The sequence below is a fragment of the Jaculus jaculus genome, chromosome 9 (assembly GCF_020740685.1).
Source record: "Jaculus jaculus isolate mJacJac1 chromosome 9, mJacJac1.mat.Y.cur, whole genome shotgun sequence".
Lineage (NCBI taxonomy): Eukaryota > Metazoa > Chordata > Mammalia > Rodentia > Dipodidae > Jaculus > Jaculus jaculus.
In genome coordinates this window covers 101476291-101498067 of record NC_059110.1, presented here as the reverse complement: position 1 = coordinate 101498067, position 21777 = coordinate 101476291, and positions in this window count along the sequence as shown.

The following is a 21777-nucleotide window of genomic DNA, read 5'->3' as shown; positions in this document are numbered from 1 at the left end:
ATTGTTTAGAAACTTGAACCCCCTCACTGACCCATGTTGGTCCAGGGGAGCCTCATGACATTGGTTGTTGAAGGAAACTTCTTTTGTTGATTTGGTTAATAATTATCAAAAGTTTGTATACAATTCAGAAGTGTATGAAGCAAGTCCTGGCTAAGAGGGTAATAGGTTCGGAAGGAGGGGAATGACCAGCCCTTCTCTGCATCTGAGGACATCAGAAGGGGTAGACGGTGACAAACTGCTGCTAGAGAACAACTGTCCCATTTACTGTCTGAGAAAGAAGCAGAAATAAATACAGGTGCTGAAAGGAAAAGGCCAAAGCATCGCTCACATTTTTTTCTTTTCCTTTCTCTTCCTCCCTCCATCCCTTCACCCATCCACCCGCCGCCCTTCCTCCCTTCCTTCCTTCTTTCCTCTTGTCCTTCATTCCTGTATGCCAGCTTTCTCCTTCCTTTCACCTTCCTTCACCTACTTTCCCTCCTTCTACTGGTCTTCTGTCTTCCCTTTCTTCTTCCTGCTTCCCATTCTTCCTCCCCTACCTCCTTAGTCCTTCATTTCTCCTCCCTTCCTTCCTCCCTCCCTCCCTTCCTTCCTTCCTTCCTCCCTTCCTCCCTTCCTTCCTTCCTTCCTTCCTTCCTTCCTTCCTTCTTTCCTTCCTTCCTCCCTTCCTTCCTTCTGTTCTTTGTCCCTCCCTACAATCCTTCTTTCCCTTCTTTTTGACTCCCTTCTCCTTCCTTCAACCTTCTCTCTTTCCTTCTTTCCTTGTTTGTTCCCCTTCCTTCCTTCCTTCCTTCCTTCCTTCCTTCCTTCCTTCCTCTTTCTCCCTCCCTGCTTCTTTCTGGCTTGTTTTGTTTTTTTTTTCAGTCACATTTAGTGTGGGGGTCCAAGATTCTGAGTTTAAATTGGTCACTGCATTACCCTCTCAACCAACATTACCATACAATTTTTTTCCATGTCCAAATTTCCAGTAAACCTTTGGGGGAATGGGCTAGACTATTTTCATTATTATTGTTATTATTATTATTATTATCTTAGAATATTATTATATCATATCTAACCAATAACAGGGCCAGATACATTTTGGATGTGCCATAAATGTTTATAAAATTGAATTACCTAGGATTGGGGTGTTAGAATAATTGGTTGGGTGGTGGGTATTGTTTTTTGAGATAGGGTTTCATGTAGCTAGGGTTAGCCTTGAACTCCTAACCTTCCTCCCTCCATCTCTTAAGGCATGACATTACAGGGCTTTGGGCTGTCTCCTAGCAAGCCGCCTGGAGCATTCACCCAGAGTTTGGAGCAGGGACCCACCTGCCATCCGGTAACTGAGGCTGGAGTCTTACGCCTGACACAACCTAGCAGTGGGTCCTCACTCCAGCTATTTGAGTGGTCTAACCCTCAGATTCTTCCTCCATCTATCGGCACACTTGGATGAGGATAGTGCTTCCCCCAAGAAGCACTTCTCTGAAATTCTCAACCTGAAAGGGATAAAGGCTGGGGAAGGAGAGGTATTGCAGGTACCGTCATATTGCTGGTACAGTGCACCCAACCAGAGTCAGCTTATACGAGGAATGGGTTTGATTTCAGGTTTACAGGCTCCAGGAGATACTTCATTGTAGTGGAGGAAGCTGGCTCACTTCATCAAACACCCATGGCAGAGAAACAACCGCCAGAACCAGGAAGCATGAGCTGGCTGTAAACACACACCTAGGGCTGGACTCGAGATCTTACCCAATGACACACCTCCTCCTGCAGGGCTCAGCCTGCTGAGACTGAGTCGGAAGCTTGATCAAAAATACCTGAGGCTGTGGGGCTCCTTACACTCAAACCACCACAGGAGGCAAGGGTAGAGGGTCTTGGAGACTGGAAGCAATACTAACAGAAGCTCAGATTCTGAAAGATTGACAGTGTTGGTCCCACCAGGTCATCCAGAGTTCTTATTCTGACTCTCAGAGTTACAAGACCAATCTTTTTCAGTTTTGTGTTACTCTTCCTACTTTGGGTACTTAAAAAAAAAATAATGTTTAAAGCCGGGTGTGGTGGGGCACGCCTTTAATCCCAGCACTCGGGAGGCAGAGGTAGGAGGATTGCCATGAGTTCAAGGCCACCCTGAGACTCCATAGTGAATTCCAGGTCAGCCTGGGCTAGAGTGAGACCCTACCTTGAAAAACCAATAATGATAATAATAATAATAATAATAATAATAATAATAATAATAATGTTTATATATTCGTTAGTTGAGGGAGAGCCAGAGAGAAAGAGACAGACAGACAGAGTGAGTATGGCTGCGCCAGGGCCTCCTGCCATGGCAAACAAACTCTACATGCATGTACTGCTTTTCTCATCTGGCTTTACATGGGTGCTGGAGAATCAAACCTGGCCTCTGAGGTTTTGTAAGCCAATGTCTAACTGCTGAGCTATCTCTGCAGCCCTGCATTGGATACTTGAAGAACAAGATAGTTATACCCCGATTTGTTCTAGTAAGGCAGATACATTTTATTGGGGATGGGTAGATCTGATTCTTGGTCCTTGAAGTGATGAACTGCTCAACTCAAGCCAGCCACACTCTGCCATCTGACTCAGATATACCTTTTCATTTCCTCTGCAACCAACAGGCAATCATTGAAAAATAAGACCTTTCATTTGTTTCTGAAAGATTGGGCAGAAAGAGTTTCCTCTAAGGAAGTGGTATTTAAATACGTAACAGCAATTGAGTGGGGGACAAGCCATGCTGGTCCCAGGCAGGGGGGCAGAAGTGTGAATCTTTTTGATATGGGAACAGGCTTAGTATGGCTAAGGCAAAGCAAGGTACCTATGCCCAGCACAGCGAGGCAGAGGGAAGAGGTCAGAGGAGAGTTAAGTCAGACCTTGAAAAGCATGGTAGACTCTGGTGGGAACCCATTTTCACTCAAAGTAATATCCGTGGTCACAACAAGAGAGGAATGTATTCCAGATAGCATGACTGCAAAGTAGTTGGTTAGAATAAAAGGCTTAGAAGTGATTCATCTTAAAAAGGAAATTCCATGGTGTCTGAGAAGTGTGGATGTGTCTGGGTGAACCTAGATTTGAATCATGACCTTGAGACATACTATGCAATGCGTGAGTGTTATTTAAACTCCCTGGTCTTTGTTTCATCACCTATGAAGGCGTAATGATCTCACCTGCCTCAGAATGCTAGAGAAAAAGCAGGCAGAAAATATGTCATCTCATAGCAGATGCTGGAAGCGATGGCCGTTGCTATTAGAACAAATCCCTAGTACTTCTGGACTGTCGACCATAGATGAGCAAGACAGCCAGACATGTCTGGCAAGTGGCAGATCTGAGCTACGACCCACTTTATGCTACACATCCTTTGAGAGAAGTGAGAGATTCAGTCAGAGGCTAGGTGGCTTGTCGCAAGGACATGAAGCTGGTTGTCAGGGCTGTGGCCTGGGTTGGGGGAGAGTGACAGATAAGTTCTTTCTGCCTGACAAGTATGCTTTTGTTAAATACCAGGAATCAGCAAGCAATGGCCCCAACAGGCCAAATGCAGCTTCTGGACTTATAAAGCATATTTGATTGGAACAAAGCCACCAATTTGACAGCAGAGTGGAAGAGTTGCCACAGAGACTATCTGGCCAGCAAAGGCAACAATATTTACTCACTGGCCCTTTTCAGGTGGTGTTTGCCAGGCCTGGTCTGAACTGTTCTGTCCCCTTTCCTGGCATGGTTTTGCTGCATTGTGCTTAGAAAGGACCAGCCCTCCAAAGCTGTAGGACAGAAAGGTTCTTCTGGAGAGGGTGCAGTTCAGGGAGGACATCACAGTGAGAAAACTCAGCCACTGGGAGCCAGAAAAGGGGCAGTGGCCACCTAGGGAGGGAGGGCAGGAAAAGGAGATGGAGACTCAAGATTCAGGGTCTGGGATGGCGAGGAAAAGAATAATATCAAGTACTTGCCCTTGGCTAGTTGGGATCCCAGAGGTAGCTATGGAAGGGAATGAGGAGGAGAGAGGAGGGCTCAGGAAATGAGCATGACACCAGTTCTATTTGAGCAGTAAGTTGTACCCAGGAGTGTGTCTGTCTGGGATACACTGATTAAGAAACAGACACCAGAGAGCGCATCACCTGATACTCCCAGATGATCATCGCCAGTACAGTGGAAAGTGTTCTTGCTTATGTTCAGAGATCACCAATAAAATGCTTATGGGTCTATCTGGTAGCTCCTCCTTCCTCTCTCGAGACTTTAGTAGGCATGCAGGGAACTGTAGCATCTTACCAGGGACCATCTCCTGGTACTCAAGAAGTTCATAGACTGGCTTCAATCTCTTTATCTAAGTTCCCATCAGTGCATATAAACAGACTATGAACCTCGTATCATATTCAGTCCCTGCAAGCGATTATGTGCCTCCTCAGGGTGTTAATCTAGTGTTTGAGAATGCATTTCCAGGAGCCAGCCCATAGGTCAGAAGGCAGCCCAGGCTTCCCTGATGTTTCTCTCGATTCCCAGTTTCAGACTTCTGTTCTTGTTGCCTTAAGCAGTAGAAACTGAGTTTCACAGTTCAACTTCAACTCCAGGTAATATAAATACAGTACCCTGTATTTCCTGGCACTCTTAAACTTTCCACCCAGCCTCCATGGAGAACACCCCAGCTTTTTGGAATGCTAAATCATCTACCAGACCCCTCAGCCATGATATTTCAGAGCCTGGTAGAATCCTTGCACTGATCCAATGAACAGATGTGCTCAGGTTTCACTTACCCGGAATGCTTCAGTCAAATGAATCCCATGGTTTCAGTTTGGTTCTGTCATGTAGTCCTAACACCCTAGCTAGCTTACATCCCTACTCTCAGTCACCCAAGGATCTTGACTGATTCCTAGAAGGGGTTCGGTTGCTGATATCAGTTGGAATGACAGCTCAGTTCCAACATAGGCTTGGACCCACCCCCATATGACTTTTCAAGAAAGTCAGTTTTCTGAGGCTTAATCAGTTATTCCTTTCCTCTTGTCTTCTTCTGCAGTGGTTCTTATATTATGTGGTTGTAACCACTACAAAAATGGTTAATGGAAGCTTTCAAAAAAAAAAAAAAAAAAGAGGCCAGCAAATCTATTGAGTGCTCTTTGGTAAGGAAGCTGGGAGGCTTCATTAAGACACTAGGGACTCTAGGTGAAGCTGGAGATTTCAGTTAGAATACCTCCTCCTTCTGAGAGCTTCCCATCAAAATAAGAAGCTGTCAAGATGAGCTGAGCCGCAGACTCAAGGGAGTAAAGACAGACACAAAACAGCATGTGGAGAGGAAGGGAATGTTATAGAAGGAGCTGACGCTAAAAATAAATGATTCTTTACAAGTGTGGTTAACTTTACTGAGACTTAAAGTTACCAAACACAGCATGCATTTTCCCCCTAAAATAAAAATAAAATAAAAGCTCTGAGAAGGTTTGATCTGCATTGCATGAGAAGCTATGGAAAACAAAAAGGGTATCTGTGAAAACTTTTAAAATCATGACCATATTTCAAGTGTGCTAGCTACTGGGAACGTTTAATATTATCAGAAGTAAACTTATGGGAAATTCCTTTACTGAAATCAATTCAATCATGTAACGTGCCCCATTAAAAAGATTCCCTAGCAATTTTTATTTATGAAAAAAATCTATTACCATCTAGGAGCCATCTAGAACAAAAATAAAAGGGGGAAAAAGAAGAAAGCCAGTTTTGTTGAAATCTGCCCAGTGTGACTATGTTTTATTGTTCAAGGGGAGGTCTGCATTCATTTTGTACATCTATAGCCAGAAAGTGGTATTCAGAGTTAAGTGTGACATTTAGTTTTGCTTAGTTGGGATTGATTAGAACCAGCTGATTGATTGGTTTGATGGATTGATGGTGTTCTTATGAAGCAGCCTTTGAGTCCATAGTCAGCTGATATTCACAATTTAGAAGTGGGCATCTACCACCCAGCCCCACCCCACTTTTGGTTTCTTTTGTATTTTAGTGCCTTATTGTTGACCCATGCAAATGGCACACAGACTTTAAGAATAGTTAAGCGCCAGTGCCTGGAACATGCACACCTCTGGTCTTACAGTCCAGTTCAATGCTGTTGCATTTGCTGTTTGGGTTGTATTTGTGTCTGTTGGACAGAAATGTGGAGGAGTAGAGAGAAATGGTAATGACGAACATTTCTCCATGTTGTCAGCACAGGGATGGTCATGTAAATACATTTAAAAATATTTTATTTTTTTTAATTTGACAGAGGAACAGGGAGGGAGAGGGAGAAAGAGAGAGAGAGAGCACCAGGGCCTCCAGCCACTGCAAACAAAGTCCAGATGTGTGCACCCCTTGTGCATCTGGCTAACATGGGTCCTGGAGAATCGAATCTGGGTCCTCTGGCTTTGCAGGCAAATGCCTTAACTGTTAAGCCATCCCTCCAGCCTGGGAAATAACATTTAAAAAATTATTTATTTATTTAAGATAGAAGGAGAGAGAATTATGGGAATGTCTGGGCCTCTGGCCACTGCAAACCAACTCCAGACACATGTGCCACATTGTGCTTCTAGCATTCTGTGGGTCCTAGGGAACTGACGCCAGACCTGCAGCCTTCACAAACAAGCACCTTGTAACCACTGAGCCATCTCCGCAAACTTGGAAATAGGCTTTTCCAGTTGTGGGTGATAAGCTGGGAGGAGGTGTGGTGGGGAGGGTTATTAGAGGTCTGATCCTGAGGAGGTGAGTGGCTGGGAAGGCAGGGCAGAGGTGGGAGGGGTCATCTGGTGTTAATCTCCTGTTGTATTGCTTGTTGGGCTATAGGGTCAGGGTACTTTGTTAAGGCCTGTCTGCTTCTGCAGATGTAGAAGGGAGTAAAGGGAGATTAATACATGTGGTTGTAACCACCTTTCATATCTTTACAGCTAAACATTATTTATAGAAATCAATTAGTTCTCTGTCTCTGCAATTTTATTATGAGGTTCTGTCCAAGTTTCTGGCAAGCTCTTTAAGAGGATGATTGATGGTAAACTTTCAGAATGAATAAAAAATGAGCCCTCCCCTAGGAGGAATTGGTATAGTGGAGAGAAAGATAAATGATAAAATATTACAAATGTTGTAAGTCACTAGAAAAGTAATGTAGGATCAGTGTGGTCCCTGTTACAGTTTTCTTTTCAGCTAGCTAGTTCTCTTTCTTTCTTTCTTTCTTTCGTTTTTTTTTCCACACAACACTCAGCTGTCTGTTTGCTATGGAAACTTTAGGAAAGCTTGATGCCTGTAACTGAACTTGCGGGAAAGTAAAGGTTTATTCATTTGCCAAGCTAGTAAATGCCACTTTGATTACTGATGCTCATAAGAGATAAAGAAGCCCAGAGAAAAATGGAACAGAGTGCTCATGGTTTCTCCTGTGGAAACTTTTATAAGAGATGGGAGCTGCTGATTGGCCTCCATCAAGTGAGCCTGAGAGCCAAGTCATGATAAGTATAAAATCCCATCGCAGTGAATTCCATGGAAGATGCCTACTGATTTATTTTGAAACTCTAGTCTTGTAGACTGTTACCAAAGCCCATACCCTTCCCCTCTCCTAGGCCCTAACCCCAGGGATAAAAAATGAAATGGTAAGGGTGCCTTAAAAATGAAAAGACCAAAAAAAAAAAAATTAAGATGGAATAGTCACATGAAATCAGAAAGGACAGGGACAGGGCCTCACAGTGTACAGGGACTAACTCTGATGGATCTTCAGGAGGGCAGTGGTTTGATGTTGTTATCTATTTTGAGAGTGTGGCATCTTTTGGCTTCTTATGCTTGAGGTGTTGGTGGCAGCAACACAGTTAGATAGAGTCTATGTGTCACTTAAAGGATTGTGAAGGATGCTGGAGCATTTCCTCACCTTACTCCAGCTCAGTTTCCTCCTCTGTGATAAAAAAAGGTTGCAGTTGCAGCAATGCACCATGAAGAATGAGGGACATCAGGCAGGAAGGTGGTCAGCATGCTGTACACACAGCAGGTCCGCCTGCAGTCTATCTTCAGGGTTCTGAGGGGCCTAAGGTCTCTCCTAACTTTCTTAAGGTTGGATGTTTAGTGTTGAGCTTGTTATGATCTGTTAACTGTTCAGTACATCTGTAGAGGGCTAGGATGTAAGTCATGGGAAGACTATTCATATGTCTTTTGTGTTCCACTGTGCGTAACTTTGACATTAACCATAGTACACCTCAGGTGCTTAATAAACTCATTTTAAGTTCCTGCTTTATCTAGTCATTTATTTTCTTGATTTCTTGAGACAATGCCCTGCTAGGGAGCCCTGATCAGCTTGAGGCTCACTCTATCGGATAGTCTGGTCTAGAAAATGCAGTGACCACCCTGCCTTTATTTCCTGAGTGCTACAATGACCGGTGAGCCACCACGCCTGGCTACAATTCTCTAAGTTTACATTGAATATTCTCCTCACTTAATTTGATCTCAGTGTGAGCTTACATGGACTCTACAGACGCACTGCACTTTAGGAAATACTGATTTCTAAAATCCAGTCATTCTCCATGTCACTGACACAGTCACTAACCCAAGGAGATAAATTCCTCTAACATCATATCTGACACATGTGGTTACCAAGCATTTATGGAATGATAAATGAATATATAAAACCTGCATAGAAGAACAAAAGAGCACTAAGTCAAAAAATATATTCACTTTTCTTTCAGATTTCACCAGAAAAAAAAAATGCTTTTCATGGCTAAAATGCATGCCTTTCAAAGTTAAGATAAAATAGTCTGAGTCAGACCTCAGAATTGGTGGGAATGTTGGATCATCATGTTTGCAAAAATGCAGAACCCAAGCAGCAACCCAGATCTGTGTAGGAAAAAACAGCCTCATGAGTGTCTCTTATTTCCATCCCAGATCCATTTACATCCCCAAACATAGTTTTATGGTTTTCCTGCCATTGTCCGTGGGTTGTATACAATAAGCTCAAATGGAAAAAAAAAAAAAAAAAACTTGAAGAAAAAAATGTATGTGTACTTAACAGGTACATACATTTTATCTGGTCATTATTCCATAAGCAACACAGATTACATACCACTTACATTGTATTAAGTAGCATAACTAATCTAGAGATAATTTAATGAATATAGCAAGTGTGCAAAGGTTATATGCAAATATCACTCAATTTTACATAAAAGAGCATCCACAGATGTTGATATCCACAGGGCTTCTGGAAACAGTCCTCAGTGGACTCCAGGAGATGACTGAACTCCAAAGTATCATGAGCTGGAATTTAAACACGTGAATCTGGGTGAAGGGACACGATTCACCCCATTCTTTCTGCTGTAAACACAAAAGAGCAGATATCCCAGCTGACGAACACCTATTGCGTCAATAACACTTTCAGTGAAGATGTAATAATCCTTCTGGAAAGTTCACACAGATGTTTAGTGTTCGAAATTTGCTGGTTGAGTTAGCCAAAACAGAGATAAAGAAGTCTTCTCGCCCTCAATGAAAAATACACATTGAAAGTTTGACAGATGAGAACGGGTAACCACTTTACTTCTGAGATGCCAATTCTGCCTATAAAAGTTTACAGAGAAGTTTTTCACCAAGCAGAGCCAAGCAGGAATGAGTCGTTATTACCTCCACTCCACATAGAGATTTTTCTCTTGGACTCTAGCCACTGTTTAGACTCAACTCTGTCCAGCCTTGAGCAATATGTGAAGTCAGTAATAGTCATGTAGTGATGCATAAAGCCCTGGCTGGCTCCTGAGTGTTTAACTTGTTTCTTAAAACTTGCTGCTCTCATAGTCCATGATTCAATTTTTCTCAAAAGAAAATCTGTAGTCTTCTTGCATGACCTGTGTTCACTTGGTCTAAGCTCCATCCTCTAGACTTGTATTTCTTTAGGAACAGAAAAAAAAAGCCTACTTTGACAGTATGTGTCCATTGACAAAGACCTGAGGGCAGCCTACTTCTGAAATTTAGTGGTAAAATTGTCCTGTTGTCATCTTTGTGGGGCGAGAAATGTCACAGTAGTGCCGCGAAGCCTAGCCACTTGTGGAAATGTATTTGCCCAGCTTTGCCTAACGTGTACACCCTACCTTACCGTCTAATGCCCACGAACTGGCCATTTCCAAAGGCAAACCACACAAGACACCCCTGGCACCACAAGAACATACCTCCACGTGTAAAACACCATCTGTGTATGATTCTTTGCTCAGCAGGTGTACACATCATATGCTCTGGGTGGTGTGCACATGTTGGTTGCTTGGATACACAGTCACAGGAATTGGATGAGCTCTTTAGGTGCAGTGGTGGGCATGACCTTCATGTAAAAAAAGTATTCCCCCATGATGACCAACCAGTAACAACATGGGCTCTGACACCTCACATGGTCTGTCACTCTTAATATTGCCAGCACTGGTGTTTTAGTTCTCCTCTGGCCACACTGCTGTCCACGCTTTCTTACCCTCCTGAGCCTTCCTATCTGGGATTCCCTCAGCCAGAAAGTCCTTCCTTTGTGCCTCAGATTCTTGTATATCAAGACAACCTCTTTGTAAGGAAAACCACACTGTAAGAGGCTGCAAGACAGCCACACTTTGCATTCAACCTAGACAGTGGAGTCTCTGGGAATCCTCTGTCCATCCTCCTGCTCTGTGGTCTCAGTCAGAAGCTCCTCCTGACCGTCCCATAATATCCTACTCATCTCTTTGGTATCTGTTGTCATGCTGGTCTGCCTGTTTCTATTCAAACTGTGAGCCTCTTTGAGAGTTAGTGTTGTGTATCTCTCATCTCTCAGCACAGTACCTAGAACTCCAGTATTCAACATAGCACTTGGAGCATGATTACTGTTTAATGGATAGATCAGTGACTGGATAAACAGATGAATGAATTGAACTGAAAACAGAGTTTGCTGCTTTTCTTTTTTACGGTGTGTGTTCATGTTAATGCGTGTGAATGATTACTGGTACAGGCGGCATGAAGACAACCTCAGGTATCAGTCCTTGCTGCGCACCTTGTTTGAGGAAAAGCCTCTTGTTCACCAATGCATCTGCAGGTCTGGCTGGCATCTAAGCTTCCAGGGGATTCTCCCGTCTCTGCCTTCCTTCTCACTGTAGATGCTCTGGGACTGCTGACACTTGCATTACTGCATTCAACTTTACCTGAGTGCTGAGGAGCGAAACTCGGGTCCTTACACTTGCGTGGCAATGCTCCATCCAGCGAGTCTGTCCAGTGAGTTACCTCCCTAGCCTGACAGCACAGCTTTCTTAATATCAACCATCTCCACATTCCAAATGCTTCTTGTTGTTGTTGTTTTGTTCGTTTGTTTGTTGAGGTAGGGTCTTACTCTGGCCCAGGCTGACCCGGAATTCACTATGTAGTCTCAGAGTGGCCTCAAACTCACAGCTATCTGCCTACCTCTGCCTCCCAAGTGCTGGGATTAAAGATGTGCACCATCACGCCCAGCTCTGAATGGCTTTTCCTGTGGAAATAATGAAGTCCTTTGGCTTCAGACTAACACTCCCCCCACACCCTGATCACGAGTTGAATATAGTCTGTGATCCTAGGTTCTTCCTGTGGCTTCACATTACACAGTTCAGCCCATTTCTCAGGATCACACAATTACTTTCACAATAAAAAAAAGAAATCTATCTGGTCAGTTAAAAATACTCTGTGATGGTGGCATTGCAAAAGCCGCAGTGGAAAATAAAATCTAGTATGAACTGCCAAAATTATAGTCCACTAAAAAGAAATACCAATACACATAATGTGCTCATTATTATGGTGTGGTAGAAAAGTATCCGGCTTACAGCCAAAAACCACAGGTTCAAACCCAGTTCCCACCATTCACAAATTGGATGGCTCTGAGCAAGGTGGTTAATGTGTGAGCCTGCCTCATTTGCCCAGTGAAAGGGACTTCACAAAGGGACTTTAGCTCGCAGAGCTCATGGGGACATACCTCCTGTGTCATACTCTTCCACGTCTTGAAGATAAATGAACCTCCGCGTGGAGCCCCCAAGGTCACGTGTGGCCTGACCTTGTCTGGTATTTCAGATGTCTTCTTTAGCTCAGACCTCACAATGATACTCTTCGTTTAAAAAAAATAGTTCAAAGGGCTGGAGAGAGGGTATTGTGGGCCAAGTTCTTGCCATGCAAGCATGAGGACCTGAGTTCAGATGCCCAGCACCCATGTAAAAATGCTGGACATGATGGCACATGCCTATAATCCCAGCAGTGGGGAAGCAAGAAGCAAGTAGATACCTAGGGCTTGCTGGCTGGCTTCGTTAGCCAGACTGGTGAGTTCCAGGTTGACAGAGAAACCCTGTCAGAGTGAATAAGGTGGAGAGCAACTGAAGAAGATGCCCAGTGCCAAATTATGGACGTGTGTGCGTGCGCGCACACACACACAGCTGCACATTGCACACACGAAAAAGAAAATGGCTTAAAACATCCAGTGTCACTGACCCACATCACAATAACTGCTACTTCATAGGATGCTTGTCTCTGTTACACAAGTCTGCTGTTACATAGATCAATCGATACTCAGAGCATTTTGGATTCATCTTCTTGTGGAATATATTTCCAAAAGGATTCAAGTAAATACAAGTGCTGTCTGGGGAACATGTCCCACACACCCAAACTTGTCTGAGTCCCAGTGGAATCTATAAACTGCTCCCACCAGTGGTCAGGGCCCCTGAATCAGCTCTGCGGGATGCTTGGCGTCATATAGACCAAACATTTGGGTGCTGGCCTCGTTTTTTTTTTTTTTTTTTTTTAGCTTTCTTTGTGGGTGTTTGGCACTCAGAGGAACAGGCCACTTTAGCCTGGATAACAGCATCCAAGGGTTATTTAAACACAGGATTAGTCCAGGCTTTCTTGGGGAAATGTTCTTTTTGACATCATTTTCCAGAACTGAGATTTGGTCATGTTTACGAAGATGGGTGTCAGGAGCATTAGCCATGACAAGGAGTCTCCCTGCTCAGCGTAACCCCTCTCTTGTGCACCCCTGATACCTCCCCTGCCTGCGGACTCACAGCTTCAGTTTGTAATTGTCCTAAGCCTTCCCATGTCTGCTTCCACGGGACTGTCTGGGTAGCACACGGTCACCACCGCGGTGGTACATTCTCCCTGCTGGAAAACTTGCAAGTGTTTCGCCTGCGTGATTGCTCAAGTGCACTCAGTTTCCCAGCTGCCTTCCTTGGAGGGGGGAAGCAGAGTAAGAGAAATAGGTGGCCTCCATTCTAGTTCTGACTGTGCCACAGTCTAGCTTGGTTCCTTAGCACTGCTTTCCCTCCTCCTTGGTTCACAGCTCTTTGAATGTGGAATGAAGAGGGTGGGTATGATGAGAGATGCTAGATGAACGCATGTATATACTTCTGCTTTCCTCCAGTGTCCTTGAATTCAGCATTATTGACCTTTGACTTTACTCCAGTGGGCTTCAAACTCATCTGCACAGCCCCTTCCAACAACCAGCGTTAATGCATTCAGCAGAGTCCTTCGACCTCCCTAGAGGGCACTTCCTTCTCTAATGACTGAAATCCTATAGATGTTTCCATCCTAACTATTCCATTGAAAAATCCACACCACAATCAAAGGCATTTTGAGCATTGTCTCCAAGTGCACCTGGAACATTCTAGGCCTTCGGATATCCTTTCACTTCTGTCTTATGTCTAAATTCTACCCAAGGCACAAAGCTCCACTTGCCTAAAATCATTGCTAGTAACCTCTGGTGGAAGCAAACATAACCTTCTACCAGTGCCTCTCCATGGCCTCTGGTTTTTCATTCAGCTATAGGCTATAGGTCTATTTTGAAGACAAACTCCATGCTCCTCTCTGATACTTCTGGCTCTTTTGTTTAATATTTGTGAGGGCTTCAGGTCTCTGCTGGAGTATTAATACCTTAAATTATAAAATCAGAAAACCTGTATGCTACACCAGTCCTTCCTGTTTGTCATGGTGTACCTAGGCAAGTATCGAACCATTGTTCTTGGATCAGTCTGCAACTAGATCATGGCTGGCATGTTCTAGAAAATCAAAAGTTAATTATTTAACAAAAGGAAGAAAGAAACATTCAAATGTACAGAGAGAAGTTCACTAAAAACTACTTATTAGCTTAATGAGAACGTGAAATGAGCATATATCACACACGTATACACTCTGTATTTGAGCTATACATATGTATGAGTAATACATGTGTATGTGTGTGTGTATTTTTAATGAAGAGTTTTATTTACTTATTTATGAGAGAGAGAGTACATGGTCACACCAGAATTTCCTGCCACTGCAAATGAACTCCAAACACATGCACCCTTTGTGTGTCTGGTTTTATGTGCATACTGGGGAATCAAACCCAGGCTGCCAGGCTTTGTAGACAAGTGCCCTTAACTGTTAAGCCGTCCCTCCAGCCCCCAAACGTGTATAAGAGCTTCCATGCAGCCTTCATATCCACAGTCGTCAGGAAAAGAAGCAGTGCTCTCTACAGTCACTCCTTGACCACGCAGATGGAGACTTGACCATCTTGTACCTGCATCATCTAGAACACATGAAACTCCCAATGCTCCAGCAAGGGAAGAGAGAGAGTGGAAGAGAAAGGGAAGGATAGGGAGTGGAGGGGAAGCCCTGTCTACATGGTTCTTACAAATGGGTGAGTTGGGTGGCCCAGTAGGCTTGGCACTGCTGCTCACCAGCCAAGGATGAGGCTGATCCCGAGGTCCACAGAACCAAGAAGCAGAGATGAATCAGTCAGCCCTAGTTGCCCTCTTAACTTCCTATCTGAAAAACAGCTTAGTTCATATTGTTTTGTTTACTATAGTCAAAATCTTCTATTACTTCCAACTGAAAATATCCTGAATGAAGCTAATGAAACATTATGAGTTCTACATTTACTCACTCATTAAACTAATCAGTACAGAAGGCCCATTGTGTGATATGATTGAGAGAATTTCTGCAGAAGCCACCCTAGGGACCTTAGACACTGACCATTCTCCGAAACTTTGCCGGTTCACCCTGTTTCATGAAATATCAAAGCCACCTTCCCAGTTGAGTTCCTGACAACTTTAGTGCCACTTTTTGACTCCTCCTTTTCTTACATTCTTTAATCAATTCCCCAGCAAATGCGTCTGGCTGTGCCTTCAAAATCAACCCATTTTCCACCTTCTCCATTTTCATTGTCCTGGTCCAAACTACATGTTTAGACACTAAGGACTCCTTTAACATGGTCACATGTGCTATTACAAATGCGGATCAACACATTTGTAGATGACATTGTATCACAATGTCAAAGGTTAGATATCCATGCATGAGCCATATGGAGGGCTGCTTGGAAAGATGACTCATATGGAAGCCTTCTTGAAAAGATGACTCAGGGGTAGAGGTAGAGACAGCAGGCTTCGATCATGGCCTCTGGACCTATGGCCATGAAGAAAGAAGAGTCACTTCCTTTGGAGAAATGTGGTCTCATGGGAGGCATTGTTTAAAGGTGCTGAAACAAGGCCTGAGTAAATATGGTGAGGAATGAATAAGGAATGATCCAGAAAAGGGGGGAATCTGGACTGTTCTATTTCCATCTGCTGGCCTTTTTTCTTAATCTTCCTTGGAAGGGGTGAGGGACTACAGTGGCCGAGATAGGAGCAAAGGGGCTTTAAGCCTTGCAAAGGAAGATAATGAGCAGACAGAATCCTGCTCCCAGCATTAATTAGCCCAGTGGACAGGCCAGGGGCCTGGGGCTTTTCCCTTCCACCCTCAGCACTGCCTTCCTCCCAATAGACTTTGCCAATGGAAGATCTGCAGTGAAGGTTGGAGCAGCAGTACTCTGTATAGCGAATGGTATTCCAGGAAGTTATATTGTTCATCCCCTAGCTCCTTCTCCATTTGTGCGTGAGTCAAATGGCTAATTTTCCATAAACATCGGGTGAACAGAAGGGGAAAATCTGGAAAGCCGGGACTGACATTTCACTCTGTGGAACGGCCAGGGCAAAGTTCTTTTCTTCATTTGACATCCCTCTGAGAAGAGCCCAAGTCTCTGGAACAAGAGTTTGACCACAACTGGGACACATCATTCTAAGCCTGGGTATTCACATGGACCCATGAAGCCCATCTGGCCACAGATGTCCACACAGAAAAGAGAGAACTTCTGGAGAGCATGTGACTGATAGAAATTCAGACTCTACCCAGACCAACACTGGGGCCTTACAGAGGAAGCTCCCAGATAGAAGGACCAGCAAAGAAATCAGCAAAGGAGAGGAGGGTCTCTTCCCTGGCCTTCTGTTTAACCCTCAGATGTTTAACCTCCTTAATCAAGACCCTCCAGAATTTGCCCCAGCATGCTTCAGTACTTCTTATTACCAGGAACACATACACACACACAATTCTGTATGTAATTGTATGGTCACAAGGTTCTTGTTGTATACATTATAGAATTTACATGTGTGTGCATATTTGGTATGTGTACACATGTGGACACAGGTGGGTGCACATGTGTGTGCACGTACTTATAGAGATAACGATGGATGTCAGATATCCTCTTCCAACATTTTTTTAACTATTTTATTTATTTAATGGAGAGAAAGAAAGAGACAGATAGAGAGGGAAAGAGAATGGGCACACCAGGGCCTCCAGCCACTGAAAATGAACTCCAGACATATTCACCACCTTGTGCTTCTGGTTTTATGTAGGTACTTGGGAATCAAACTCAGGTCCTTAGGCAACCATCTTATCTGCTGAGCCATCTCTCCAGTCCCATCCAACTAATTTTTTTTTCTATTTTAAAGTATATTTTATTTTATTTGTAAGCAGAGAGAGGCAGAGACACTGAGAGATTTGGTGCACCAGGGCCTCTAGCCACTGCAAACAAACTCTAGATGCATTCATACCCTGTGCCTCTGGCTTTATGTGGGTCCTAGGGAATTGAACCCAGGTCATTAGGTACTGCAGCAAGTGCCTTAATTACTGAGACATCTCTGCAGTCCCCATTTATTTTCTGAGACAGAGACTCTCCCTGAACCTGGAGCTCTCATTTGGCTAGACAAGCTAGCAAGCAGGAGGGATCTTCCTGTCTTGGCCTCCCCAGCACAGGATTCTAAGCACTTGCCATCATGTATTGCTTTCACATGGGTGCCAGAAATCCAAACTCAGGTTCTCAGGCTTACATAGCAAGCACTTAATCCCCTGAGCCATCTCCCCAGCCCACATGGGTTTTTTATATAAATTATCTATTTTATATGATTGGTTATTATGACTGGTATTATTATTTTACATGTGAGGGAAAAATAATTCTTGATGTAATTAAGTAACTCTTCACCACTGATGAGATACTTGACCATAGAAGAACTTCAGTTCAAATCTGTGTCTCTACGATTGAAAAGAGAATAGTCCCATGGGGGGAAAAAAAAAAAAAAAGGCCGTTCCATAATCCTTTTCTTTGTTTTTGAACTTTAGGAAGAGTAGGATACTCCTCTTTCCCTGAAAATCTCCTCCCGTGATCTGGCTTACAGACAGGGTCTCTTTCCACCCTGTCACTTACCTGACTCTTGATTGTGACCGATGGAACATCAAGCGTATGCTGGGAAGAACTGTCGCCATCAGACTCAGGACCAGGAGGCTGTGCTGTAAGCACACAGCCAGCTCGGTGTGACACAAAAGGCGGGCTATGGAAACTACCAAGGCCAAGGCAAGAAGGTGTCAGGGAGAAGCCAAAAGCAGAACACGAAGCGTGTAACCCCAACATCCAGAGGCAGAGTCCAGAGCTAGGAACGGCAGGAGATGCGGAGGAAGTGTCGCCAGGACAAGGGTTGCGTGGGTTGGAGTAAGCTCTTCCCGCCTAGCAGCTTGGTCCAAACTTTCAACAGAATTCTGGAACCTGGACACTTCAGCAATCCAGACTGGGACTTCGGCACCCCTTGATCCCGGCTTCCAGAGGCATCTTTACTGAGTGCTGTGACCACACTCCCCTTGCTCTTCCTTCTCACCTCCAGGCGTGGCTGCGGCTGCGAGCTCTGCAGCACCCTTCTGCATCGGCTCACATACTGCCCAGCGTATGGGGTTCAGGAGAGATGAGAATCCAGAAAGCTGCAGGAGATCCCAGGCTTATGGACACCCCTTTTGGGTTCTTTGTCCAGTTAGCAAAGAATTGAAAATGCAGACTCAGAGAAGGGGTAAATTATTAGTTATATGGTTTATTTCAGGGACAGTTAGGCTCCAGAGGGAGGGCTAGCAGGGAAGCTCAAGCCCCAAACAGCAAATCTCCCTCACATAGAGAAGTCTCCAGTGAAGAAGCACCTGGCGGCTGGAGAGATGGCTTAGCGGTTAAGCACTCACCTGTGGAGCCTAAGGACCCTGGTTGGAGGCTTGATTCCCCAGGACCCTCGTTAGCCAGATGCACAAGGGGGCGCACACGTCTGGAGTTCGTTTGCAGTAGCTGGAGGTCCTTGCACGCCCATTCTCTCTCTCTCTCTCTCTCTCTCTCTCTCAAATAAATAAATAAAAATAAACAACAAAAAGGAAGCATCTGAAGAAGACAGAAGAAGCATTTGGAGAAGACAGTCACACACACACACACACACACACACACACCACCTGCCGGAGACAAAGCAGGAGACCCGAAGCCAAATGATGCCCTCACACAGAGGTTCCGAGAAGACTGAGATGGTAGAGGACTCAGAGCTGAAAGCAAGATCACTCTTGTGGAAAAGCAGGAAAGCACCCCAAAACAAGGCAGGGAAGCACATGGACTAAAGAAGTCAGGCTGGGAAGGGGGAGGGGGAGACTGAGAAATAGACACGTGAGCATCCAGTGGAAGAAGAGGAACCCAGAGAGAGGATTTGCACTCAGGCTCGACTCCTTCCTGACTCAACAGTGTAGGTAGGACAAGTCTGGTCATCAGGTCGAGCTGCCTGACAGAGAGGCTTGCTTGACTGGTTGCTGGGCTATAGGAGCTGAATCCAGAGGAACCAGCCCCCAGGTGTGCTAAGCTCAGGGACAACTTAGAGAAGCAGGAAACACTGCCATATTGTTCTTTGCAGCCACTTTGCATGAGACTGGGTCAGACATGGGTTCTAGTCCTGCTAGGTCAGGCAAGGTGGCATCCACTTGGGCCTCTGTCCCTCGCTGAATATCTATAAAAAGCTATCTTGTTCTTATTCTCTATCACTTAGCCCTTCAGGCTGTGGTCTCTGCCTACTCCCTGTGTACAGAAGGTATATCCCCAAATGCTTTGACCAACTTCCTTACTGTCTTTTTTTTTTCTCAAGGTCTCACTGTAGCCCAGGCTAACCAGGAATTCACTATGAGTCTCAGGGTGGCCTAGAATTTACGGCGATCCTTCTACCTCTGCCTCTGGAGTGCTGGGATTAAAGGGATGTGCCACCCCTGGCTTCCTTACTGTCTTGAAGTCTTTGCTTGAATACCTCTCACCAATGATGCTTTCCTTGTCCCTCCTATCACGCCCGTTGATGAGCAGATCCACCTGTATGTCAGAACCTTTCTATGTCCCTGTGGGGCTCAGAACTTTCCACCTCCCCATGAACTTGACTACCCTCCCCAATTCCAGGAAGACAAGGGTTTGTGACTGTCTCAGGTCCTAGGCGGACAATAACCCAGAACACAGAAGATGCCCCAGTAAGTACTTGGTGAACAAGTGAGTTGGGAGCAATCAGCACCCAGGGAGTGAATGTGGCAGTTGGGCTTATGGGACTTAATACAGAGATTACATAGTCCTCTCTGTCCCAAGTGTTCCTTCCTCACTGGGCCAGAATCCTGACTGCTTCCCCTGACCCGCCTGAGTTCTGGGGACAGGCGGTGGGTTGCTGTAGCCCCCGGGCCTCCTGTCATCTTCCTTTGTACTCACTCAACTGCTGCTGCTGCCAAAGAATCCTTAGGTCGCCGGACCCTGCGGGTGGAGCCGCAGGGAGGGGAACGATGGCAGCTCTTTGCCTGGAAGCTCTCATCTCAGTCTGCCTTCCTGTAGCCTTTTCCTGCACTGGCCAAGGATGCCATGCCAGTGCCATGGAGTTCTCTTGACCAGCAGGCTTTCAAAGGTTTGTGAGCCCCTCAGCTCACAAGGACACTCTATAGAGGGCTTGTAGCCAGGGGACAGTGGAACTGATGCCACTTGGAATCCTTAGCATTCATGTTCCTGTCCTGGGACAGCTGAGTGGAGAAAGGAACAGAGATTGAGAATGGCTTCCAAACCTCCTGAGACTCCCATCTTTATGGCAAATTGTTCATAGCACCCCTTAACTAGACTCCATGCAATTGCTTGTGCTGTCCTTGCTTGTGGGTCTCTCTGTGTCCTTGGAATGACCTTCTCTAGCATCACTAATGATTCCTGGTTGCTCTCTGCCACATAGATAAGCTGTTCATTCCTATTAAGCCCTATTTTTAAGTCCTATTGTAGGCCAGCAGCTACAGGTCTGGGTCAGCATTTTGCCCAAACAAGGCTCTGGGGCCCCTTCTTACTCATTCTCACATATATACATTGGCTTCAAAATCAGAGAATAATGATGAATAAAGATTCCTTCCCTCAGGGGAACCTCTCCAATCTGCATCTTTCCCCTCCCCTAACTGGACCAAACTCAAAGATAGAGAAAGATGGGGGCTGGGAGAAAATGGGCTTTGCTGGGTGAAAGCGGATAAGCACACACATTCCAGCCAACCTACTCTGTTTTTATCAAGTGCAAGTCAGTTATTGCTCTGTGTTTTACAGCTTGTTTTCTTGTGTCTTAGCTATCTTTTGAGTCAAAAAAAATAACAAAAGAAAACATATATCTACATTTGTATTATACAATACTTTTCATTAGTCAGTTGCAAATTATTTTCTACCATTTCTCACTAAGAAAAATTGAAGTGTCATGATATGTCCAGGAATTTAGCTATATACATATAGCAAGATATCAAACTAGGCATTCCATATTTGGAGGCATCACTTCATATTACCATTTTTGGTTTGGGGCGTGTGTGTGTTGTATACACTTGTGTGTACAGATGTGCACACCGTGTGTGCACGCATGTTGAAGAGTAAGACATTGGTATCCTTCTTTAGCTCTTACACCTCATCTTGTTGAGAGAGTCTCTCGCTAGGCCTGGAACTCCTCGGTTATCAGTTAGGCTGGCTGACTAGAGATCCCATGGGTCCTCCTGTCTCTGCCCTCCTCAGTGCTGGGGTTACCCATGGGTGCTGCCGATCAAACTCAGGTCCTCATGCTTGCATGGTAAAGGCTCTTACCTACTGAGCCCTCTCCCTAGCCCTGGGTTGTCTGCAGAAGATATGGCAGGGAAGGATTTTTGAGTTCTACTCAATAAAGATTTTATTTTTTGAGGAGGGGAAAATTCAAGGGAAAACCCTTTCACCACCACCATTTGTTCTTTAAGTCCTCAGCCAAAACCTTGTGATGTCACAGATAATGCTTTGATAACTGACGCTGTGACTGGCTTTGTGTGGAGAATTTGTGACACATATGATAGATGTCAAGTGAATTTCTATTAAGGACTAAGCACACTCCTCTGCCAGGCCCCACCCTCTTCCTCCTGTAGACACTTGGCTCTGCCTGCTCTTGCTTCCCCAGCTCTAGAAGTTTCCAGCCCCATGCATTCAGTTATCAATCAATGGCTAGCTATCTCAGCTGCAGTGGGCTGGAGTGGACAAGCCAGCCTTTCTTCCTGCCAACAGGGAATGCTTTAAATAACGAGACACACGGCTCTGATTGATGCAGCCGCAGCTTACACAGCACACTTCAGACGGCCTGACATGGCCGGGATTAATAGCCTATCATTAGGTAATGGGAAGAGGGAATAGAGGGGGGAGAAGGCGAGACAGCAAATACCTTTGTACAATCTTCTAATTTAAAT